This window comes from Oculina patagonica, chromosome 2 (genome assembly GCF_052425735.1).
Source record: "Oculina patagonica isolate OP01 chromosome 2, crgOcupat, whole genome shotgun sequence".
NCBI classification, from domain to species: domain Eukaryota; kingdom Metazoa; phylum Cnidaria; class Anthozoa; order Scleractinia; family Oculinidae; genus Oculina; species Oculina patagonica.
Window position 1 is genome coordinate 21,369,566 of NC_135759.1, and position 13,777 is coordinate 21,383,342.

The 13,777-nt window shown below is 37.9% G+C and overlaps 2 protein-coding genes across 6 annotated transcripts in view; one reads left to right on the forward strand and one right to left on the reverse strand.

Moving 5' to 3' along the window:
* The window catches only part of LOC144643562 (uncharacterized), a 21,027-nt gene extending 18,065 nt beyond the window's left edge, over nt 1-2,962 (reverse strand). For 2 of the 5 annotated variants that reach the window (XM_078502867.1, XM_078502866.1), the window contains exon 1: nt 1-16. This exon is cut by the window's left edge and continues 873 nt beyond it. The gene's annotated coding sequence lies outside the window, so the exon portion shown is untranslated. Of the gene's footprint in view, nt 17-2,677 lie in introns of those variants that run through there. The other 3 variants (XM_078502865.1, XM_078502864.1, XM_078502869.1) reach the window with 2 other exon arrangements.
* The window catches only part of LOC144643579 (protein D3-like), a 217,454-nt gene that overhangs the window by 106,135 nt on the left and 97,542 nt on the right, over nt 1-13,777 (forward strand). The gene's annotated exons all lie outside the window — the stretch shown is intronic.

A 13,777-nucleotide genomic window follows, 5' to 3' on the forward strand; every position in this document is an offset into this window, starting at 1 on the left:
AACCAATCAGAATCGGAGAAAATTTAGTGGTGAACTATAAACTCTGATAGATCATAAGTAAGAACCAATCAAAATGCGCGTAGAATTCAGGTTATTATATCAACTCTGATAGATCATAAGTAAGAACCAGTCAAAATGCGCGTAGAATTCAGGTTATTATATAATATTTTATCTTGATGGTTTTGGAAAGTAGTTGAAAATCATTTCTGCTTACAACGCGTAGGAAAATGGTGGAGGTTTCAACTTTTACTGTTACAACTGTATTTATAGAGATTACAGTCGTGGAATATAGCAGATATAGCTTTTATATCAACGTAACTAGTATACCTAATGGTAAAAATGTTGCTGAAAGAGAGGACGATGTAAATATCAGTTGTTCGATCTGTAAGCATTGTTCTTATCTTTGTGTAGACAACTTTTTTTTTAAATTTAGCCGCGGCAACAGATTGTATCGGGGTTAAAGAGGGATTGTAATTGGATTGTAATCTTGGCGGTTCGGGATTGAATGTCAAAGTTAATCTTGCACACATAGCACATGTCGTTTGAACAAAAGGTTTGAATCGTTTGAATCGTTAGTCGATTGAATACCCAACCATTTTAAAGTTATGACCAGTTATGGTACAGCATAGTAAGCTCTGTGTAGAAGTTAAAGTCTCTCTTTAAAAGTGAGATTTGTGCGAGTTAAACACTACTGCATAGTTTATTGCGTACGTTCGCGCGGAATCACGTGTCAAGCAAGATCGAATTCAATGTTTTCTATTAAGCAGAACCTAGCAGAATATTTCATTCAGTAGATTTAAATTGCGAAGAAAATGACTGTAATTTACACGTTCTTCAGCCGCTGCGTTGTAGCTTTGGCGTTACAAAAACATTAAGACCGGCTCAAGAGTGACCAAAACCAAATTTCTCCTCACAATATCAATATTAAATCAGGAGAAGAGGTTATAAGAATTAACAAAATCATCACCACTCGCATGTCATTTAACAATTATTGGATGAGGTTGAGCATGATAGCGATAATTATCAAGGCCAAAGTTTCTGTTATCTGCCGAAGCCGAAGGCTGAGGCGGATAACAGAAACTGAGGCCTTGATAATTATCGCTATCATGCGAAAACCGAATCCAATAATTGTTTTATTATGCACATTCCTGAGCTGCACTTGTAAAGACAAGAGCGCGCACAAAATCTGCACAAAATCTGCAAAATCTGAATGCATAAAACTATTGTCTGTAGGTATGACGTCACTTCTACATCTGTAAAATCTAATGTCTGTAGGTATGACGTAAGAGAAACAGCAAGCAAGAATTAGCTGCGTGCTTATAGCCAATCAAAATCAAGCTGGTGACACCAATGTATAATAATATCACTTAACAGGCTAAGCGTTTACGAATAAACACCCAAATCGATATCTCATATAGCGTGAAGAAAGCACATGGAAGTCATAGTATAAGTATACAGTAAAATGTATGCTTAGTGAACCAAAGTGCAATACAGCGTTTTTCCACAGCTAAGTATCTGTCTGTCATCTTTTTCTGCTGTTATTGGAGTCCTATAACTGATCAACTTTGCAAGCAATAAATAGACGTGAAAAGCGATCTCTTTTTTAAATAAACTCTAAAAAGTGACACGAGACACTAAGCCCAGAGGGCTTTTGATTTTATTTGGGAAAGGGAAAGTTCTGTGGCAGTGTGAGAAAACATTGAAACAAAATAAGGGGGGGGGGGGGGGGGCTTGGACCCCAGGCACCTTCCCTACATTACTTCCCTATTACTGATCTCTCTGCAGTGAATGCTATGTTTTTGAAGAGAAGCACTTTATGCCAAAGGGGGCTAGAACTGGACGAAGGCTCTGCTACAGTGAAGAGCCTAAGGAAAGTACACGAAGGCTTGAAGTGAGACTGATACAGGGGGAGGGATATTTTTTTTGTTTAGTAAGGGGGAGAGGTAATGTAGGGAAGGTATTAAATTGCTGATTTTGGTAGTTTTTATTTTCATTTTATTTTGGGGGATTGTCTCTAAAAGTTTTCCAGTATTGAAGTTTGATGTGAGGGCTTTGTTGTGTTTTTTTTTTGGGACTTTATTTCCCCTTCCTTTTTCTGCTTGTCACACAATCTTTTCTCATGTGACTGAGGCAAGATTCCATGACAAGCTCCAAGAACCTCTGTGTAACTAGAATGCTATATTGACGTCTCCCTGTCTCTTCTCTCCTGGAGTATCAGTGGCGGATCAAGTCCTTCACATTGGGGGGGGGGGGGGGGGGATGGGGGCGATCATCTAGACCCTAGAGTAAGGGGGGTGCTCTCAGACCCCTCTCCTAGATCCGCCACTGAGTACCCACTGGAAGTAAGATCTAGTAATTGACAAGTCCAGTATTCAATTTCAGTTATAACATAGCTAGCAGAGCCGCGCAATCAAATTCAGTATACGTAAGCGTGCTCAAATTAACAAATAGATTTCATTTTGCCGTGCGTCTGTTCAGTAATAGATCACAGATGACGTCAAAGTGTGGTATGAATAACACAAGACTTCAGCACACTTCTGTGTAAGCAATGCTGCCGTACCGATGAGCTATTAAAGTTGTTTTGATTTCACTATTAAGTTTTCGTTAACACGAAGCATTGTTAATCCAATTGAATAAACAGAAAAATGGTCAATTGAAAGTCAATGAAAAAACTAACCTTTATTCCGATTTGGAAAGTTGTTGAAATCTGTAAGCAGTAACCGAAGCGTTCAACCGCAATTTCTTTTTTCCCCGTGGCGTCGTCCAACTGTACAACACCGGTCAAACTTTCATACAGATTTCGGATAATTTCTCGAATAATTCACTGTCTTCTTCAAGCTTGTTTCGCCCAGTTAAATGCTTCGAAAGGTGAACGATGCTTGGCGTATTGTTTCTCGCTGAAGATTTGTAATTAAGCTGAACTTTTTTGCTTTGATGTGGCCCCGCAAGTTTGAAAAACTTTGCCGACAACTCTGATTTGGACTATGAACTCGGATCACGCGCGCGAGTCACACCACCGCGTGACGTCATCCATGTGTCTGTACTCTGATAGATCATAAGTAAGAACCAATCAAAATGCGTGTAGAATTCAGGTTATTATAGCAAAGGAGACTATTGTCTGCGCATGCCCGAAATATCTCCGAGATAAATTCAAAATTGTGATTGCGACGCGGGAAGCTGTTTTTGGTGGTGTTATTTTAATAACTTCAACTTTGAACGGAAAGGATTCCGCGCAGATATCCCAAAAAGTTACGGCAAATGCTTCGACGAGAAGAGTAATTCAAGCTGAAGTAAGAGAACTTCGTTTGGGATCGCAACTAAGTTTGTTTGAAATCACGGCTTTCCTTACTTTTAAGGGACTCGCGCTATGTATAGGGAAAACAACTGTCTAAATGCTCGCGCAAAATCTGTAAATGACGAATTTAGACTACGCAATTTCTGTAAAGAACGAAGAAATTTGTATGTACAGAGGTCGCTACGATAACACTTTTGATTTGTTAGTGCGAAATATTGCCTTCTTTTACTCGTTCTAAATTTGTTAATTTGAAAAAAGATTGCCTTCTTTGACTCGTTCTTAATTTGTAAATTAAAAGTAAATTCACTTACCGTTAATAATACGTGACTACCTTCTTAATAAATTCGCCATTTGTTGACGCCATTTTGCGCGAGCATTAAAAGACAGTTGTTTTACCTATATAGCGCGAGTCCCTTAAAAGTAAGGAAAGCCGAAATGATAATGTCGTTCGCTTGTTTGTGTCCACACAAATCAAGATGGCCGTTATGTGTCCAGAGGGTCAAAATGTTGAGAGATTATCGCTGTATATGCTGTCTCCAGACGAAATTTACGCACCAGTTTGAAACTTAACCAAAAGAAGTTTGTTTTACGGGTAAGTTGAACTTTTAACTGGCTCGTATACTTAAAATAATGCTTTTAATAATTGACTTCGCAAGTATCGCATAAATCTGCGTATCTTGTGCTCACGAAATGACAGTCTCACTCGACAAATGCCAAAAACATTTATTTTAAGTTAACGTTTTGAATGGGTGAAGTATCTAGCCTATTGTTTTAAGACCCGTTTTTCTTTTGACTGCTATATTTTTTGTTTTGAAACAATGAGTTATGATGACAATTGAACAGGGTATGGTGTTAATAACATCTGAAATTTTTTTTACTGTTTCGAAATTTTGAAACCTTGCTCCGAGACTTTTGTCTCCCTTCGTGATATGGGAATTCCCATTAGTTGGTGGCTGTTCCATTTGTATACTTTACAGACATTTTCAAGGTGTAACACTGTTTACTCCAAGTCGAACGGGTCCCTGATGGTACGATTTTAATTTTTAAATTTTTGCTTAGAAACCTACAAGTTTGTCAGCCTTTTAAAATTACAGGGAAATGATATTCCTCAAAAAAAGGTCACTGATTAGTTAAAGATGAGGTAAAGTTTATGTCTGCCAAATTTTGTTTACATAAACTTCACCAAAAGAAAAGTGTCAGCATTTGATTCCGCGATATTCGCTCGCAGATCGGTTTCGTTGGCTAACTGAATTTGAAAGGCCAAGAACTTCTTTGAATATCACAATAACAAAATTTTGATATGGGAATCGGCTTAAACCACTGGCTCTGTAGTTCTTTCTTGACAGTTTGATGTAAAAATCAGACATTTAAACACTGTTCCTGGTGGTTAAAATGCAGCTGGAAGAGAAATCTGATACGAACGAAAATCGTTCCTTTCGATGATGGCGTGACAGTCCCTGCTCTCGAATGTATGGAACTAGTTCGCTTTGCGGCTCATAACACATCATACTTTTTTTTCACTAATGCACTTTGCCGTGATTATACAGTAAAAGCTTTGAGCATTTTTAAAAGATTGTTGCAGTGATGCATTTTTTCTACTTATATTTCACAGATGCAGCTGGAGCAAAATTGGCAGAATTGACTTGCATTTGTTAACATCTAAAATCAAGGTACAGCTTTGGAATTTAGCACTGCTTTGCACATGTATGCCGAAGTGGGAACCTATTTTAAAGATACTCAGCTTTGTCCAATAATTTCATGCACTGTCAGGACGAAGATAAACAACATCAGACATCTTTAGCCATCCTTGTTACAATTTTATTGTCTGTTACTGTCATGTCATAATAGCAAAAATTGTACATTCAAAAATATTATTTGCAGAATTTATTTTACAATATTTCATACACACCTTGGTCATTTATGTATCATTTTCAGAATTGTTGATATAAGATATTTACACTATTTACAATTTGTGCCACACTTAGCTTGTGGATAAGTATTTATTAAAGAATAATCTTAAGTCAATACAAAATACATTTGCAGATTTTTTGCATTTACCGATATATGATTTATTTTAATGTACAGTTCCGGAAAGTATCCATACCCACCCTAGGGGGTGGGGGTTTCTCAAAAGCCAAAATTTTCAAAAGAAAGTTTGGGGCTTACTGGAACTTCCAGAGGGGAGCATGGGGGATTAATTTGGAACAGCACAATGTGACAATACATTCCACTTAATTTGTTCAATGCCAAAAAGCACATATTTACTCAAGATAATAATATTTACTGACACATTATATAGGTGTTCGTGTTACTTTTTTGCAATACTGCTCCTGAATGGCAGCAACAGAATTGCTACTGTATATATCACACAAACCCAAATTATACAAAGAAAAATGAAAAGCACTACCTCCAACAAAACAGATTAATACAAAACATGAAAGCAAGAATGTTAATAAGCACAGCCTTCCAATAAGCACTACATGCTTTGACAACACTGTTGCTAATTTACAGACCCTCTGTTCTAGAGTGGTGCGGCTCATTTGATCTTTTTTCAAAAGAGATTTATCATAGTGATATACTTTTTTCAAACAAACTTTTACACTCCTTTCTATTGTTACATTTTTTAAGGGTTCGTACGCGTTTGAAAACCCTTGACTTTCGGGAGTTTGTTGTCAAGACCTTGAAAGTACTTTAATAAGTTGGTTTTCAGTCCTCGAAAGTCCTTAATTTTTTTATTGAACATCAAAAGGCTTCAAGGCAATGAGATGAGTGACAAAATAATTCACATCAATTTTAACATTACTCCACAATATTTATGACAAAATGTGTTTATAAAAATGATACAAATTTTAACCCTTTTAACCACATTTTTTTCTTAATGTCAGATTTTTGAAATGAGCCCTGTTAAATTTGGAATGATTTCTTAAATTGTCACTCCTAACAATTTATCTAGAGTTTCAAATTATATCCAAGTTTCACCTTTTTCAAAGCACAGGGAAAGATCTATGAAACTGTAAAATTCTGCTTAGCACAATGTGCAATGGACAACCCCCACTACAAAATTCAGGGGAAGTAGGGAAATTACTACACACTTGATACAATGGGATACATACTGTGAAAGATACATGTGCAGTTTTTTTGTAGCAAGGGTAGGTGGATTTGACCAAATAATACTCCAAGCCATAAAGCAATACTCCCACAAAGTGTAGTACTAATTGCAAGCACCCATTTTAAGTGTTTGTTACCCTTTAAGAAATTGAGTAAAGTTTATGACTAGAAGGAGGAGGAAAGTAGTGGACTAGAAGGAGGAAGAAAAGTAAAAAAATAAGAGATGAAAAAGTGAAAGGTTGAGAAAAGGAGGACAGAATGATAAAACATATTGATTAAATCAATTGAGTCCCAGTTGGAATACTAACAATGTTCCCTCAAACCTATATAAACAGGAATATGCTGTGTTCTGATCTTGTTTATAACCAAAAGTGGAGGGAAAAGGGAAAACTATGTATGACTAAAATGGAAACATCAATAATAATAGCAACATGAGCTTTAAGGAGTGCTTTATTTCTCTACCAATGTTTAACAACATTTTAACTTTGAAAACTATAAATTCATGTCTTATAATTTTATTTACAGTCAAAGTATTCTGCCTTAATTCATGTACAGTACTGAATAGCATCTAGTATGCTAATTTCACTGGTTCATAGCTGATAATTATATACCTTTCAGGTTGGACAGAACTGTTTTGAGTTACACTGTAGCTCTAGAGCTGTTTTGATTTACACTGTAGCTCTAGAGCTGTTTTAATTTACACCGTAGCTCCTAATAGAGCTGTTTTGATTCACATTTTAGCTCCTAATAGAGCTGTTTTGATTCACATTTTAGCTCCTAATAGAGCTGTTTTGATTTACACCGTAGCTCCTAATAGAGCTGTTTTGATTTACACCATAGCTCCTAATAGAGCTGTTTTGATTTACACCGTAGCTCCTAATAGAGCTGTTTTGATTCACATTGCAGCCCTTAATTAGTCTTCCTGTTGTCGTGGCATTTTCTAGTCCTTATACTTTGATTGTTCATTACATGGCACAAATGGCTTATTATTGTGGGACAAGTTGTTATCATCTTCCAGTTTTCCAGTCATAACTGGTTACCATAACAATAGTATTGTCAGTTAAAACATGCTCTATGGTAGCTTTTTTTGGTAATTACTTATTAAAAAAGTGCCTTTTGACCTTCAATTTTAAATTTCTAGTTATGATCAGCATGTCATGACAATGCTGATTATTATTATAACTCGTAACAATAAAAAATGGTAGACATCAAGCTCATTTGTGAGTTATTTACCAATAAAAGCTAAAAATTCTGCATCTTTTTAACAAGCAATGCTGTTGTTTTGGTAACCATTTTATATGACAGGAAAATGACAGCAACTTGTCCCACAATGATAAGGAAGGCATTTCTTTCATACATTTCTGTAAATTATGGCAGTTAATCAAGTGCTGTAAGTTGTACCGACCCATCATAGTATAAAAGTTTTGAAAATTGCTGAAAACAATAATCAGTCACCTCAATTACTGACCAAGTACAATTCTTGCCACCCTACAATGCCACAATTTGTGAAATTCATAGCAGAACCACAAATGAGACATCAAATGGGGTAAGTCTTGGTCCCCAGTCACGCATGGCCATTTCTTTGATATAACAAACCATTTCCTTTATTTTGTTGGGCCTAGCTGCTGCTACAATGCCTCCTGCTTGCATTTGTTGATGACTCTCTAAAATAACTGTTTGACCGATTTCCCCAATGAGGAGCACCATTGATTTATCTGGTGGAAGGATGATAACAGCAGCCAGTTTGCTCTGTGGTCGCGAAGCTACAATGGCTATGAGTTCCGTAGAAAACTGTTGGAAGGAGGTGAATTGATATTCGTCTCCACACTTGGCCACACTTTGGAATCCCAAACATGGGTGTCGTATTACTTCTGGGGTACTGTAGTGCTGTTGGCCGCTTCCAATCCATTGATGAACAATATTTCCTTGGACCATTGTCTCCTTAAACATGGACACAAATGCTGGAGCTAATGAATCTTCTGGGCGAGGTAGGACCCAACCGGTTGGTAAAAGAAAGCTTACAGCAACCAAAACAGCAATGATAGTACATGCATTACTCCCAGACTGACCTGCAACATTTGACTGGCAAAAAGACAACCACCATTCAGTCACATCTGCCCTATGATTTTCTGCAATGACCCTTGGACCACCAGTACTTGAGGAAACCTGGGTAGTGTTCACATGATGTGATGAGATGTTCTGTAAACACCAGGAACAAGCACAAGTAACCCCACCTCCACCTCTACAACAAATTTGGCTTGGGCATTGTGCACATTTTACCACCCTATCCCCATTTTGTCCCCTACAGTTTGAGTGAATTTGAAAAATTACATGTTTACATGTGGAGCAGTGCCGCGGTTTCCTACCTGAGGTGCGCTGATTTGAGCTGATGTTTCCTTCTGGGGCTGATGGAGTATTTGAAGAGCAAGTGGGTTTCTCAACAGATAGACCTAGAAGTTTAGTTGTTAATTCCTGGATGACTTGATCCACATTGACTTAACCAGGATCTGGAATTTCATGGCCATCATCTGGAGTGCTCTCCACCAGCTCACTAATGTCATCATCTTCTTGAGGTACAGCTCCAGCATCATGTGTTGTGTTGACAAATGCCTGGTTTGCAGTTGCTGCTTAAGGATTGTAAACTTTTCTTCAGGCCCTCTTTGCAAATGAAACATGTGCTCTCTTCTGTTAGACATACCAGGTGGAAGGAATGCCAGCACCCTTCAAACAGTTTCCAGGGCATGTCAGATGTTGCACCACAAGATGGACTGTCGCATCTCTTCTGTGGGTTTGGTGGAGGATGGAAATTGTACCCAAGAGGAAGGATATGACTCTTTGTGGCCTTCTGACCAAACAGACTGGGCAAAGACCACAAGGAACAAGGTAGTAACGAAAACGAAGACCCCGAAAACGAAGACCTAAGACCTAAGACCCATACGAAAACTAAGACCTAAGACCCATACAAAAACTAAGACCCATACGAAAACTAAGACCCATACGAAAACTAAGACCCGTACGAAAACTAAGACCCATACGAAAACTAAGACCCGTACGAAAACTAAGACCCGTACGAAAACGAAGACCCGTACGAAAACTAAGACCCGTACGAAAACGAAGACCCATACGAAAACTAAGACCCATACGAAAACGAAGACCCGTATATACGAAAACCGGGACGAAAACGAAGACCCGGCCAAAACCAGCGTTACCCAGAGTTGCGTGACATTAATAATAATGACAGAATAATATTGAAGCAGACTGAGCGTACTGAGAACGTACTACTGATCAAAAATCTAGACTTGATCGAAAACTAAAACCTGATCGAAAACGGTTGCTTCTGCGTCACAGAAGAGACAGCCAAAGTCTCCCAGCAGTAATGCACCGTATAGTAATCTTCTCGCGCACAATACTTGCTTTAATAAACATCGCTACCCGATTATTATTTCTCGCTTTACCACGCGTTGAAGGGTGCGGAGAGGGGGGGGGGGGATTGTGCTGGGATGCTCTCCAATGATGCCTTTAGAGGCCATGACATTAGGGGGGACTGAGTATCCTATATCCCATTAATTTTTGGAATAAATATCCCTTATCCAGTTAATTCCGGTGGTTGTTCCAACGTTTATGTTCGATATCCTCAAATCTCAAATCTGGTGCTTTGTTTTTGTTTCTTTGCCAAGTATAAATGAGAGGTATTCAAGACTAGTACCTTTTAAATCGTTTTCACGCGTAACCGATTTATCAGATGATGTTTTCTTTTATTTGAAACTAGAAACGCGTCATCTGTAGTGTCCTTTACATTGTCGATATTGTTGTTTACATGAACGTGTGCCATCGTTATTCGTTTCGAAATGTCTCGAACTGTTATGTACATGATTTGACATTGAACGAGTACATTTCATTTTCTTCGCAGTTTGCGACAGGGTACTGGCCAAGATGTTTTAATTTTACTCATGTAGCGCGTAGCGAGGCGTACTCACTTCAAAATTAAAGACAAATATTTGTAGGATTTCAATGAAACTTGATCGATACGTTCTCAGTACTCGTCTGCTTCAATGTTATTCTTATCCAACACTGATTCGTAGAGTACAAACATCGCGCAAAACGAGTACAAATGTCACGCGATATTTGTACTTGTCTCATTTCCCCGACCAAAAGATTAAAAACCTTGGCAAGTCATGTGTGACCTAGGCTCCCGCAGTGCAATCAGAATGGAATTTTCAAAAGGAACAGCATCTTTTCATTCCGTTTACGTGTTGAAATAACTGTAACGTTCCATTTGTCGAAAAATTCTCACCGAAAATTCCATGTAAATGGAAAGCGCTCATTGATTTTCGATTTCAGTAGTACGTTCTCAGTACGCTCAGTCTGCTTCAATATCATTCTGTCATTATTATTAATGTCACGCAACTCTGGGTAACGTTGGTTTTGGCCGGCCGGGTCTTCGAATTCGTATATACGGGTCTTCGTTTTCGTACGGGTCATCGTTTTCGTATGGGTCTTCGTTTTCGTACGGGTCTTAGTTTTCGTATGGGTCTTCGTTTTCGTACGGGTCTTAGTTTTCGTACGGGTCTTAGGTCTTAGTTTTCGTATGGGTCTTAGTTTTCGTACGGGTCTTAGTTTTCGTATGGGTCTTAGTTTTCGTATGGGTCTTAGTTTTCGTACGGGTCTTAGTTTTCGTATGGGTCTTAGGTCTTAGGTATTCGTTTTCGGGGTCTTCGTTTTCGTTACTACCCAAGGAACAATCCTTCCTCTGGCCAGGTTGCCGAGGCAAGAGAGTGGCAGCTTGAGGTCTTGAAGAAATCTCCACTAAAATATTGGTGATGATAGTTGCTGCTTTGCAGTAGAGAGTTGTTAGCTGTTGCCTGCTAAACACAGAGTTCTTTGGTGGAGTAAAATTTGTGCGGAAGTTTGATTGTCTCTCACTGGAAGCAAAGATTGCATGCACTTTCTCTCTGACCTGTTCCTCTGAATCACTTACCTGAGTTTGTCTCCTGATGACACTGTGAACACGTTCAATGAAGTATTCATCAATGACACTCAAGTTATTAGCAAAGACATTGTAAATGTCTCTGCTACCCCCACCTACCTTCCAAAACAAAATATTGCTCATCCAAACAAGAAGTGACTTGTTGTAGTGTCGCCTGCGAAAGCAAAAGAACATAACCCATAACCTGAAAATTGCATAAAAATAAATCATTGAGGCGATTTAACTTGAACAGAATGTCGTAAGTAGCCAATGCAAGTGGGATGTAGTTGTCCAAAAGGTTCAAAAGAACACCATACTGGACATCTTTGCATTGACTGAAGACAGCTTTGACTGTATTTCTGACCAGTGTCCAACCTCCATAGATCACTTCCAGGGTGAATTGAGTTCTCCACGGCTTTGGCTTGTCTGCTAGTTTTCGTCCTGGAAATAAAGACTCATAGACGAACCTCACAAATGTGATGTATTTTTCCATGATGTCTTCGTCAGCATTGAGGTCCACATGAAGAGGACCCATACAAGGCACTATGGATGTTACAGGATCAAGTTGAGCACCCACCCTACCTGAACTGCATGAGCTATATACTATTTGCCTTGGGTAGAATTGTGAGGGCCAGTCCCCAGGCAGGAGTACTACAAACTTTGAAAGATATTCCTTAAGATGGCTTTGGAGTACCAACCCTAGGGAAGTTTCATAGTTTTCCCTGGACTTTAAAGGAAGCTTGACAAAATCCAACAAGTAAACATCATCAAATGATCTCATCGATCTTACCACTGTAGAGGCATGATAATTGTGAGCCTCTAATCGCTGCCTCTCCATTAAGGGGTCAAAAAATAAAACTGATAACTCTGGCAATGTAGAAACAAAACTACAAGATAGCTTTTGCATGAATGCTTGGGATAAGACATGATTAGATAGTAATTCTACATCTATACCAACAGAGTTATGGATTTTACTCCTATCTTGAACGGGTATGGCTCTTATCCCATCTATGACTTTGATTACAATAGTACAGAAGTTGTCGGCAACTGTATAAACTTTAGTCCAATCATCGATCATTAAAATAACTAAACTCTCATTCTGGATGGCATCTTTAACTACACCTTCAAAAACTTGTGATTTCGTTTTTGAAAACTTAGAAATTTCCCTTTTTACAACTCTGGAGCAACAGGTGGTGCCAAGAGATCTCTGCGTGTCAATTCCCTCGTCTGTTAGGTGACAAAATTTTAAAAATAATGCGTTGTCCTTTTGACGGACGTCACACTTTTGTGAAAGAGAAAAACACATTTCATACAACATTGCAACTGCTCGCTTCTTGTTGAGCGATTTTCTATCTTGAGAATGCCGGCAACTAGACATAACTGACACAATGAAATCATAAACATTTCCAGCATTTTGCTGCACACAGAACTGGTAAAAATCCTCAGGATTATAGATTGGCGATTTACCACTTTCAGCATGCCTGAATAATGCTTTTTCAAGTCGCTGGATTTCATTCTTGTAATCGTCTCCTGAAAAAAGAACACATTTTTTGTTCAGTTATGAATATTAAAAATGTTAACCTTGGTATAAATTATAAGCAAAATAATAGTCATAATAATAATAGAAATGATAATAATAATAATATTATAATTATTCTATTTATAGCGGGAAAAATTTAACAAAAGTTTTCAATTGCCTGTTGCAAACAACTTGAAAATTTACTAAAAGACAGTACACTTAGAATCCATGCATTTTTTGTTCATTTAGGTAAAGCTTTAGTGGCTCTATAACATGGTGTAAGCCAACTATGGCTTAGATCAATGCAAGATGGTAATAATAATTGTTTGTGTATTTTTTTTAATCTAATTATTTCCAAATTGGACAAGCATGTAGTCCAGTTACATATTAATTATATTCACTACAAGCATTGTCTTTACAAATAAAACTTAAACAAAACAGTGCAATTTTATTCACCGGAGTTTGCGGAGCTTGCTACAAAGTGAGTGACATACCAGCTATATAATTATCCGCATATACAGGAACCAAAAACAGTTTTACTTGTGCGCCTGTGTGCAGTCATTTATGTAAATATAAAAATTGTGTACCAGTGTAGTCATGACAACCCAGAAGATGTGCAAGCACCAATGGCAAAAAAACAAATGTTCTCCATTCAATTTTAACTTGCCATCAGTGTTCCAGATAAGAGACGGGTCTCGGGTCAAAAACCCGATAGAGACGGCTACCTGACCCGACAAATGAAATGGAAAAAATAATATTTCACTTATAAGTAACAATAAAAAGCAAGGAAGCAAGTTTCCAAAGACAAAGATATTAGAAAAAAATCAAATTCAGGGAAAGAAAGAAATCACAAAAATTCTTCCACCATAGTTCTGAAAGCAACTTTACT